The sequence below is a fragment of the Canis aureus genome, chromosome 27, assembly GCF_053574225.1.
Source record: "Canis aureus isolate CA01 chromosome 27, VMU_Caureus_v.1.0, whole genome shotgun sequence".
Taxonomy (NCBI): Eukaryota; Metazoa; Chordata; class Mammalia; order Carnivora; family Canidae; genus Canis; species Canis aureus.
Window position 1 is genome coordinate 5,031,135 of NC_135637.1, and position 12,040 is coordinate 5,043,174.

The window sequence follows — 12,040 nt, forward strand, 5'->3', positions numbered from 1 at the left end:
GGGAAGTTGTCTGGGATGAGGTTTCTGTGTGGCCACATAGCTTTTAGATCACTGTGTTCATTTAAAACAAACAGAACCACTTGGGGGGAGGAACGTGTTGGATTTTATGGATGAGCCTGCTTTGTTATTTTGAAACCTGTGAATTGAGTCTGTTGATCTGAGGAGCATCAGGAAGTAGGTCCAAAGAAGCCTTTTGTTTGTGCACGGGGGCTGCGGGCAGCGTGTAAGGGCAGCGTTGCTGTGGGTTCCTGGATGGGCCATTGTCAGCAGCATCCCTCAGAGCCACAGGTTGGGTATGCGGGCCGACCCCCCCGCTTTCCTGTTGCTGTGATCAATGACTTAGCATCTCTAAGTAGCACATGGTGGACTTCTCCTGGGAAGGGAGTGTGCGTGTAGGGGGGTCCAGCGCACCCCCTGCCTTTCACTCTCTCTGTGTGCCCGCGTTGCTAGGGAGCTGGTTCATCGGTGCAGCAGCCCCAAGTTCTGGGAGGACGGGGACGCGGCATTTTGTTCCCGTTTTATGCTGGCAGCTCGGGGGTAAACACCCCATGGCTTGGGTGGTTCCACACGGTCACTTAATTTCGGGCGGCATTCGGGTTTCTTGGCTTGACGGGGCCACGCGGAACGGGGGCTGCCGCCCTGGGCCCGGGCTGCCCAGACCTGGGTCACCAGCACCGGAGATCTTTTGCCTCAGCTCCACGCAGGGAGCACCCCCAGCCGCCGGCCCTGCCTGGCTCTTCCCTCCTGGCACTTGCCCGCAGCAGCTCGGTGGAGAGGAAGCCGCGGGAGGGAGAGCCATCTTGGGGTGTGCGCGTGTGTGCGCGTGTGTGCGCGTGTGTGCGCGCTGGAACACGGGCATTTCATAGGCTCTGCAACTGCTGCATGGCGGCTGCTGCCCTCCCTGCCTCCGCGACTTGCCTGCCGAAGACCAAGGCTCGCCTCCAGCCGGACCCAAGCAGGGCGACGCCGGCGTCCGTCCCTCTGCCCCCTCCCTCTCTGCCTCTCCCCTCCTCCCGGCCTCCTCCGCCCGCCTCCCTCCCTCCCTCCCTCCCTCCCCGCTCCCCCGGTTTGTAATCCGACACAGTAGACTGCAGTTGTCTGCGCGTGAACCTCCGAGTCCGGCACGCTCGCTCCTAAGGTAGGCTGAGATTTATCTTTTCTCCTAAAAATAGCTTCGCGTTTCCTTTCGCCTTCCCGCACCGGGCCGCAGCGCCTGATGGCAGGCGGTCGCCAGAAACTCTTTGCCCCGACAAAGTTTATTTTCCAGTGGTTAGAGGACGCCCTTCAGCTGGGGTTCCAGGTAGCCCCGCAGCCCGCCGGCGGCAAGACACCTGGCGCAGGGGAGCCGCGGGGAAAGGAGGGACGTTTCCAGACTATTCCGGGTTTGGCTGCTCCCTGCGCCTGGATCTGTTTCCGAGGGGCTGGGCTGGCCGCCTGGGCTCTCAGCAGGAGGTTCCCTCGCCCCTCCCACCCCCTCGCCCCTCCGGCCTCCTTGCTCCTCCCGCCCCCAGTGGTTTTTCCAGAAAAGCCCCTCTGGGCGAAGTTTGACATCACTGGGCCTTGCCTTTTCAGCTCTAGTGGAGGGGGTGTGTGAGCAGTGGTTTCGGAGCCGAGCCTCTGGGGGCTTTGGAAGGTCTTCAGGGGCTGGGGCTGGCGTGGGGAAGGGGGTGTGGGCCCAGAGAATGAGAGTTGGTTGTGTTGCTCACAGCTGGGCTCAGACGTGATATGCACCGAATGAGGAACGTGCAGGATAAGGATTTGTCAATTCATGTCCCGTAGACCGACTTGAATGATTTATTTGTCAAAACAGATGTTCCCAGCAGAATGTGCATGGCGTGTGTGTGTGCGCGTGTGCCTGTGCATGAGTGTGCTGTGTGCACGCAGCAGGCTGCTGGCTGGGGTAGGCTCTCCCCGGAAAGCCTTATTTTCACCTGGAAATGCCGTGTTTACACAGGAGGAAGACCTGCCAGCGAGGAAGTTGGGTTTGTGTGAGCTGGGGAGGTTGGGGGCAGGGGTGCGGCTTGCTCTCCTGAGGCTCAGGCCTTTGTAGAAGCAGCTTTGCTCCTGTCCTCAGGGGCCCCATGCTGGCTGCTAGCTGTCCCCACTGTGTGGGGCTGAGAGCTAGGTTGGTGGGGCCCTTGGGGAGGAGGGGCTTCTGGGGATTCCTGCAGGGACTGGCAATGGAGCTCCCCGGATCCCCTTACCCATGCAGGTTCTTAGGGCAATAGGGTGAGTGAGGAGGGAGGGCCTTGGGCAGACCTCCCATTCCTGCATCTGTTCCTTCCTGGGAGAGACCCTGTCTCATTCAGGGGTGGATGGTACAGATGGGAGAGGCCAAGTGAGAAGGGCCATGGCTCTGAGAATGGGAGGTTAGGCAGGAAGAGGAGGCAGCAGGGCCAGCCAGCCTCGGGGAGGTCTGCAGGGTGGCGGGGGGCACCCATGCAGTTTGGATGAGGTGCCCAGGGCAGGGAAGCACATCAGACTACCCCACTGGCAAGGTGAACAGTCTAGGGTCTTCAGGAAATAACCCTCCCAGATGCCCGGCCCCCTGCTTTCTCCCAGCCCTGCTGCACTTGCCTGGAACTGGCTTCCGGCTGGCCGGCTGCTGGTAACTGATACGTGGGGCTTCATATCCCAGTGTTGTGTGGGCGCCGCTGAGTTCAGGGCTTCCAGGCAGGACTGTTGCATGTGACCCGGTGTGGGCTATGGTGTGGGAGGCGGGCAGGAGGCCAGCCCCGTCTGCAGGGTGGGGTGATGGGCCTGCGCCCACGGCCGACCCGTGGCACCGTGCCCAGCAGGGAGCCGAACATTTCGAGGTGACTTCAGGGAAGTGGCTGGCAGCTGCTGTTTACCACAGCTCCTTCTGAGAAGGTGACGAAGCGGGTCAGGGGAAGGTCGGCATGAGCAGCATGCCTGGGGCAGGCGGGGCAGGTGTTCAGACTACGGGGGCGGCCTCCCCCCAGGCACCTGTGTCCAGTTCCCCGAGCACGGCTGCAGAGACAGGGACCCAGCCACATCCCAATGATGCCTGTGCGCGCGGACAGTTTCAAAAGCTTCCCCCGATGAGGCAACATGCAGGCTGTGCTGTGAAGTCCCAGCATTAAGGGAAGAGGCCCCTCAGCCGACCGTCTACACCGTGACTTTGTTTCCTTCACTTGCTCTGCAAGTGGCTGGCATGGGGGAGAGGACGGCATGTGCTTGCAGGACCCGGGAGGGGCGGGAGGGACGAACGGGAGGCTCTCCCCGAGCTCCCTGGGCTTTCCTGCCCCAGCCCTGCCCCTGCGTTTTTGGAAAGAAGGGGGAAATTTAATTAGAGCTCTGGTTCTGGACTTGGTGAGCATCCGTGTCGCCGGGTGAAAACCTGGAGTCTCTTGCTGAGCGGGCCTGGGGAATGTCCGGGCGTCGAGGCTGCGGTCCAGGGACCCGCCTTGAGAGCTGGGGTTTGAGCATGGCCGCAGGCACCCTAAGCCTCTCGGGAGGGATGAGGGGTGAGGGTTACGAGTGAGGTGTGACCCTAACACAGCGCCTGCCACCCATGTGGGTCTAGATGCCCAAGCGTTCAAACGTTCCCTGGGCCGCGGTGGCTTCTTTTCAGAGCCACAGTGAGCAAGGATCTTACCCCTGAGTTTCCCTGGGCCTTTCCCAGGTCTTTGTGGCTCTGGGGGCCCCATGAAGGGCTGCACTGGTCTGTCCTGGCTGAGGCCGGCTTCTAGAAAATTCTTTTCTTCATTTCTCTGCTTTCCTTGGAATCAGATGCCATGACCCCTGTTTCCCCATCTTCCGTCTGTAATTCCACCCATCTGGAAAGCTGCCTGGTCTTGTTCTGGCACTTGCTGCAGGTGTTGGGGAGAACCGTCAGTCCTGCAGGTACAGGGGACCCCGGGGGTGCGCATGGCGGGCTTGACCACGCTCCTTGGTCCCCAACATGCGGTCCTTACTCGTCCATCTGTCCTTCCTCTGGCCCACCCACACTCCTCCCCCCACTCCTTCCCTCTCTCTTGTCGCCTGGCTCTTTCTCCTCTTGTCTACCACCCATCCCACCTACTTGCCTTCTCCATCACAGACCCTCCCACATGTCTGTGGACTACATTGTGCTACTGTATTTGGAAATGCTCTGATGAACGTGACTTCCAGGTGCCCTGGCCCCAGCTCCATCTATGTTGCTGTGTGTATTTCTGGCTGGTGACTTCCAGGTGCTGCACGTGTCCCATAGCGTTCACGGGCCCCAGTAAGGGCACCACGCTGCCATCAAGTCCCTGTGTATGTATCCCCCTTGGTCCTGTGTGAGAACCATCCTGGGATGCGCCTCAGGAGTGGACGGCGGGGTGGAAAGGATGCATCTGCTTCATCGGGGTGTCTTCTTCCCGTCGTGCTGGCTGTGCAAAGGGGTCCTCTTCCTCACATCCTTGTCAACACTCTGTTGTCCAACGTTCTGCTGTGGGTGCAATGTTATCCAGCCCCTGGACAGCCATCCTCCTCCGGTGTCCCTGAAGATGGTTGAGAACCACTTCAAACTCATGGCTGTGTGGGAGACAGTGTGGGGATGGGTGAGTCTCCAGGTGAAGGGCTGGCATCTCCTCAGATGCATTTCTCAGGGGTTACGAGGCCTTCGCCTCATGGTCCAAGGGCTGCCTGGCCAGCCTCATAGCGACAAAGACTCAAATTAAGCCTTGCCTTTGGAGGACACATTTTCAGGCACCCAGAACCTCTGAGAAGAGTGAAGAATAAGCCATTTCTCTGCAACTTTACACCTGTGCCCTGTAACCAGACCCCTTGCCTATGTGGGGCCATCTTTCCTTTAAAAAGAAAATCTATATTTATCTTTGAATAGGCATACTTGGGTGTGCTGGGTTAGAAGTATTCATGCATGGAATGGGTACCTGAAAATTGACCCGTCATTTCTACACTACCTTTCAAAATTTCCTTTTTTTTTTTAAAAAAAAAAATGTATTTATTTACTTGTGAGAGAGAATGAGAGAGAGCAGAGGGAGAGGGAGAAGCAGACTCCCTGCTGAACAGGGAGCCTGATGCAGGACTCGATCCCAGGACCCTGAGATCATGACCTGAGCTGAAGGCAGATGCTTAACCCATTGAGCCACCTGGGCTCCCTGCCTTTCGACATTTCTTAATATTTCACTGGACCAGGAACCTCATAAAAATGGAAGAAGTAGGGGCTCCCCTGGACTTTTAAGGGCCAGATCATCTATTCTTCTTGCTCACCCACAAGGGCAAGGGTTGCATCAGGACCCCCAAGGCCTTACAGTCTGTGCAGTCTGGAGTGGTGTGGCCTATGGAGAAATGGGCAGAACAGGGAAGTCCAAAAGTTCATCTGACATTGGCCTGTTTGCGGACAGTGTTGTCTTAACAAGCAGATGAGCATTTTGCACATAGTAGGTGGTCAGTAAATACTGTTTTGAAAGAACAAACGGAGGAAACCCAGTGGTCAGTATACTGTGCAGGCTGGCTCCCTGCCCACTGGTTCTGACTGCAGCCTGTGCTGTCTCCTCCTCGCCTGCAGCAAACATGTGTGGTCATCTGTCACTATGGCAGTCCTCCCGTTAGAATCAAGCTCCCAGAAGGCAGTGGTTGTAACTTATTTATCTCTGTGTGCCCAGTGACAAAGGCAGTGCGTTCACTTATTCAGTCAACAAACAAACATTTGAGTAACTATTAAATACTAAGCAGCATTTTAGGTGCAAGGCACAGAGCAGGGAACGAGGTAGATGAGGTCCCTGCTGTCAAGGAGATGAGAATTGCGTATGGGGGTGGGGGGAGGTGAGGGGACCACAAGTAGGTGAATAAATAACATAATGAAGAGATGACCAAACTGAAGTAGTAGAGCCAGGCAGACTATTCTCTTACAGAGTGTGTTGAGATATTGTGACTGGGTGATCCTGGAAGGCCTCAAGGAGGAGGTGACATTTAGGCTGAGCCATGAATGAGAAGGATCCAGCCGGACAGACACCAGGGCGAAAGTCCTGAATGTTTGAAAGGAGGTTGGCTTCCAGGCTCCTGTTCTCATTGAACCGTGTACTGACAGTGCTGATGGGCTGCCTGGGGGCAGGTGGGATGACAAAGGACTGGCACCCAACCTTCACCCGAGGATCTTCAGCGTCTGGAAAGCAGTGAGGAGGTGCACATTGTTAGCTTCATCTTCAGGGCATTGACCTTGGGGTTCCTTTGTCTGAGATGCAAAGGTCCCCTTCCCCCCACTACCCACCCCTGCCCCGCCCTACCCTGCCTCCTGCCCAGTGCCTCCACAAGGAAAACCTGATTATCTTCCTTTTGTACTTAAGGCCTTTTAAGTGGATCTTGTAGATGTTGCCTAATCTAGAGGATCTGGTGGTAGGACTTCGGTGAGATTCCCTCTGATTAGATGCTGCTGGTGCCCAAACCCAGCATGTTCTCTGTGATGACAATATTTAGAACTGATGGCTGCAGTTGGTTCAACAGAGTTGGTTTGCATTCATGGTGCTGTTAGTCATGGGGACTGTTGACTTCCCGCCTCCAAGAGGGAGAAACACCCCCCATCACGTGGCTACGTTGTTGCCTCCATAGAGGAAGAGGCAACAGATTTGTTTGCCAGAGACTGCCATCTCCCCCCAAGACCCTCACCTGGAGAGCTGTGTTGGGGACCCTTTCTGGGGCCCAGGGTCAGCTCGGGATGCCTGCCTAGCTGGCAGGTACCCACTGCGGGTGGGACCCAGGCCCCCAGCCCTGTGTCCGTGGCCCCTGCTCCCAACACAGTTCTGCGACTCAGCCGGCTCTGTTTTGTTCTGTTCCTGAATGTCAGCGTTGCCTCTGTGCCCCGGAAGGTAGCCTGTGTTCACTGTGGGCCAGCTAGGAAGTCCAAAACAAGCACGAATAACCAAACAATATGCTTATAGTCCTGTCACCCAGGGGCACCACTGTCATTATTGGCATTTTATTCCAGATTCTTCTCCGAGAGGATTTTTATGTCCTCACCTTGTTTGAATTGTGTTACAAATTTTACTTTGAACATGATCACATTGCTGTTTCCGAGGCTTGGGAAACTGCAAACACTTGCTGTAAAGGGGGCACTGCTCTGATGGAGGCTGTCCCTCAGTTGACTTATCCTTCATGACCATTTAGATAGGCTGCTTCATTTTTGCCCCAATTGTTTCAAATAATGCATGGCTACCATAGCCAGGGTCTGAGGCTGCATTTTACCACAGGGTTTCCCATGGCGCAGAGTGGCCTCAGCAGAGAATCTGGAGCTGGTGGCTGGGCAAAATTACGACGTGGTGACAGCCAGCTTAATTTCCCCTTGACCCCGCCCCTTCCTCCTGAATTCTCTGGACATTGAGTGCAGAGTGCACCCTCTCCCCCAGACACCCCAACTTGAGAATTGGGAGTCCGTTTGGATTTCTGCTTGCCCACCCCCAGCCATGCAAACCAAGCCTGCTTGAATGTGTTCACTGTCGGGCAAACAGCACACAGTAGGTGCTCAGCAGCCCCGGAGGGGCTGGGTGCACTTGTCACCCCCAGACTCTGGATAATCCCCAAGCCCCCAACCCTGGGGTACGGTCCCTCTCTCCTCTCACATTCTGGGTCATTTCTCAGGCAAAAATTAACCTCAGAGAACTTTCGTAAACTGATCTTCAAGCAACAAGTGCAGCAGTACAGTTGGCTGGGCATTGCTGTATGCACCTGCGTTTTACACAACACCGAGGCTTGGAGACGTGGGCATTGCTGTTTGTTCAGACTGGTCTAACAGAGGAGATGATGGTGTAAAAGAGATATGGCTCCTCCTAGGTCACAGAGCTGGGGTTGAATGGGCGGGTTTCCAACCCGGTGGGCCTAGCTTGGAGGTCCACACGTACCCACGGGGAGCAGACGTGTGGCTGATGAGGAAGAGCATGCAGGCCAACTTGTCCAGAGGGCAGTGATGAGGATGGGGTAGCAATGAGGTGGAGACAAAGCAGGACCAAGTCTAAGGGTGAATAAGAGCCATCAGAAGTTACCAGGGGAGCGGTGTGGCCTGCCTGGGCTAAGCAGGGTCCTTCTGGCTTTTGTTGGGTAGAGGATGGGCTGTATGCAGAGTGGACCCCAGAGGGCAGGGGGGCCCAGATGTGAGACGGTGGGGTTTCAGCTCAGACTGAGGGGGTGGCAGTGGCCATCATGAGGAGAGTTGAGATTCAGGGCGGGAAGAGAAGGAGAAGGCACATGTCAGTGGGAACGAGGCTCGGGTACAGCTAGACTGACTCTGGGAAGAAGTACTCAGCTGAGGGGAGGGGGAACAGGGGGAGGCAGGAGAGATAGGTGCAATTATATAGGGCTCTATTTGCAGCAGCTGTTCTAGGATCTTTTACAAAATACTGATGCCTAAGGACAAGGTGTGGTCTCTCCGTCTGTTGAAATAGTGTTCAGATACAGAGAGGAAGAAGCAATTGAGGCCAATGAGGTTTTTTTTTTTAAATTTTATTTATTTTATTTTTTTTGAGAGAGAGAGAGAGAGAGAGAGAGAGAGAGAGAGAGAGAGAAAGCATGCAAGAGCAGGGGTGAGGGGCAGAGGGAGAGACAGACTTCCCACTGAGCGAGGAGCCTGATTCGGAACTTGATCCCAGGACCCTGAGGTCATGACCTGAGCTGAAGGCAGATACTTCACTAACTGAGCCACCCAGGTGCCTGTGCATGATTTTGTTTTTGTGAAATGTCTAGCGACAGAAAGTGGATTAGTGGTGGTCTGAGCTGGGAGAGTTGGGGGGACGTGGGCATGTAGCTAAAGGGTACAGGTTTTCCTCTGAGGCGATGGAAACCTTCTGAGGGTGACTGGGTGATGGCGGTGTGTACCTGGAATATGCTAAAAACGTCGAACTGTACACTTCCAATGGGTGAATTCACTGGTATGTGAATTCCATCTCGATAAATTCATTTAAAGAACATGGATCCCACAGCCATCCCCAAGCACCTGCTCTAAGATGCTTGAGTGGGCCCTGAGCTCAGGAACTTTTATTCAGTTCCCAGGGATTGTGATGTGTGCAGTTCCACCTGCAGAAGGCTTGTTGCTTCTTCCCTCCCACATGGTAGGGGTGGACATCCGTGGTCTCTGTCACTTCCTCCAGGTGGTCCCTATTTGTGTGTGTGTGTGAATCCTTCAGGCATAGACACCTCCTGCCCACGCTGGGATCCCCTGGAGGGCGAGCACCTGACAGGTGTGTGGAAGGCAGGGCAGGGTTGGGAGAAGTGAGCAAAGCCAGGGCACCGGCGGGGGCCGTAGGTGACAGGCGCCGGGTCTTTGGCTGCTCTGTTGCCTACAAATCAGCTGTTCCAGCTCCCTGCTTTTTCTCAAGTGGAAAAGCTCATCTTGTCACATGAGTACAAATTCAGTTACTTGGTGTTTTTCATTTCAGGATTTCACAGTTAATTTCTATTCCATGTGGGGAGGAGGAGGGTGGAGTGTGCAGTGGGGCACAGGTGTTGGGGGTCAGCTTGGCCTTCAGGAGCAAAGTGGAGCATAAGCAAGCTGATCCAGAGTGTTCCCTCTGCCTTCCTGGGAGCAGGAGGCTTCTGTTAACACATCAGTATACGGTCTTGCCACCCTGGGGATTTTTTGAATAATTCCATTGTGGATTATTAATAATCTGTCATTGATCAATGAGTAGTTTGTTTGGAGTCTATTAAGAACAGTGGTACTAATGATGACGCTAACGTTTACAGAAGCCCCTCTCCGTCATTCTTAATGTGTCATGGTGGTCAACTCCTCTAATTTCAGGATGATGCTACAAGGCAGGTGCTGTCCTTCTCCGTGTCTTGCAGATAGAGATTGAGACCCAGGGAATTGAAGCCTGTGCCCAAGCTCATGCACCTGACAGTGGCACAGCCAAGATGAGCTGTGGTGTTTTGGGCAGAGCCCACTCCCCTAACCGCTGGGCCGCCCACCACCAAGGATGTCCACATACTCCCTTCTCTCCCTGCAGCATCTGCAAGAGGAATCAGCTTCATGAGCGAGCATCTCTAAATGGCTTTCAGAAGGTGGCATTGGCCAGGTTGGGGGGCAGAGTCTAGAGCCAGACTGGTGATTCTGATCTTGGCTTTGTGGCCAGGGGTGTATTTCTTAACCAATTTGTGCCTCTGTTTTCTTGTCTATAAAATGGGTCTCCTTCTCTCTTTTATAGACAAGAAAACAGAGGCACAAAGAGGTAACTGATTGATAACTGTTGTTATCTATGAGCTGACTCAGGAAGAGCGCTCGGCAGAGTGGTCTTTCCACTATGCTCAGTCTGATGGGGAGGCAGCAGATGGGCATCATGACAGTGAGGAGAATGAAATGATGAAATGATGTGCAACATTCAGAACAGGGCGTGGCCTATCGTGGGGATTCAATACATGGTAGCTATCATTACTGTTGTTTTCCTTTTTTATTTTAAAAAGATTTTATTTATTCATGAGAGACACACAGAGAGAAACAGAGACACAGGCAGAGGGAGAAGAAGCAAGCGGGCTCCTCGCAGGTAGCCCGATGTAGGACTTGATCCCCAGACCCGGGATCATGCCCTGAGCACAAGGCAGACGCTCAACTGCTGAGCCACCCAGGCGTCCCTGCTGTTGTTTTTAGACTCCAAACAGACTAGCCGGTGAGATGATGATGGAATTAGGAAGTACTATCAACAGTCCAAAATATGACAGGATCCCATTCTCACACGTGCTTCGCTCTGTTTGCCCTGTGCCCGGGGTGTGTGTGTGTGGGGTAATCTTCTATACACTCTCCTCCTGCTTGCAGACTCCCAGGGCCCTAATCCAGACCATATGAGAAGGTCCCTGCATGTTTGAACAGCCACGTTGCGTCCGTGTGACAGGTAATCTGTAGAGGAGCCTGGTGGCGTTGTGGCTGGCTCACACGTGGCTTCCGTATTACATGCCCACCTTTACGTTGACCTGAGCAGCGGCTCCTTTACAGGTCCCAGACTCCCTGCCCTAGCTTGGGTCAAAATCAGGCTTTAGATTCTGGAGTCACCCGTTTTGACCCGTCTCAGCAGCCCTGAGTGCAGCTGCCAATTGCACAGACCATTTGAGGTTTGTTTTCTCTTTGTCTCCTGGGCAGGGCAGCCCAGATTTTTCATAGATGCTTCTGCGTTTATTTATTTTTCCTATGTTAGCGGCAGCACTGCCTACAATGTATGGGGAGAGCACCAGCCACTGTGGGCGGGGTGTGGGGGTGACCTGTGCTGGTTGATAAGCTCCCGGGAGACTGGCTTAGGCCTCCCTTTGTGTCAGCCACACGCCACGGGTCCCCAGCAGACCCACTGGGAAGACAGGACCTTTCTGCAGGCTGTGGGGGCCTGAGGCTCTGCAGCTCTTCCTTCCGTCCTACACAGCTGGCTAGAGAGCTCTAGGCGTTCCAGAAGAACAGTGAGGGGAGGGGCGGTGGGCAGGTGCTAAGGGCACAAGCATGGGGGACGTGCCGCAAATGTCTGTGTTGATTTTCATCAGTGAGGAGCAGTTGGAACAGTGATTTATGGGGGAGCCAACCAGTTGACGTGTGGGCCCAGCAGATGGGGTCAGGGTCCGCGGGGTGCCTGCCCTACGGCCCCCCCACTCCCAGGATATCTCTGTGGCTCTCAGTGATGGGAACGCCAGTGGGCGCACATATCCCCTTTGTCCCCAGAAATACGGACACTGTGGAAAGGGGGGTTCAGCTGTCCTAGGTGCCCAGGATCTGGTCTTTGTTTAGAATTAACAGTGTGGGCTCTGGGTGGGTTGCTTCACACTTCTGAAGTGGGGACATTGAGGTCACATAGCGTTTCCCAGACTTGGAGGAGGCGGCCTCTCCCATTTGGACCGTTCCTAGTCCAAATGCACCTGGGGGGTGCAAGCCATGTGTGGTGCCACCTTGTTCTGATCCTCGCTCAGATCCTGAGCTGGGTGGATGCACACCCTCCCTTTTCTTGGGTAATGGCAGTGTCAAGGTACCTTTCTGCCCTTGTTGTCTGGCCAAGGTGATTACAGACCATGTTTTTCCTCAATGGGCTCATTTTCCTTTTATTTTCATTTTTATTCTTTTTTAAGATTTTATTTA

General features: G+C 54.7%; 1 protein-coding gene across 3 annotated transcripts in view; it reads left to right on the plus strand.

Moving 5' to 3' along the window:
* Positions 1-820: 820 nt before the first annotated feature.
* RIMBP2 (RIMS binding protein 2) overlaps positions 821-12,040 on the plus strand; it is a 225,179-nt gene continuing 213,959 nt past the window's right edge. For 2 of the 3 annotated variants that reach the window (XM_077875225.1, XM_077875222.1), the window contains exon 1: positions 821-1,138. The gene's annotated coding sequence lies outside the window, so the exon portion shown is untranslated. Of the gene's footprint in view, positions 1,139-3,753; positions 3,868-12,040 lie in introns of all 3 variants that reach the window. The other variant, XM_077875224.1, reaches the window with a different exon arrangement.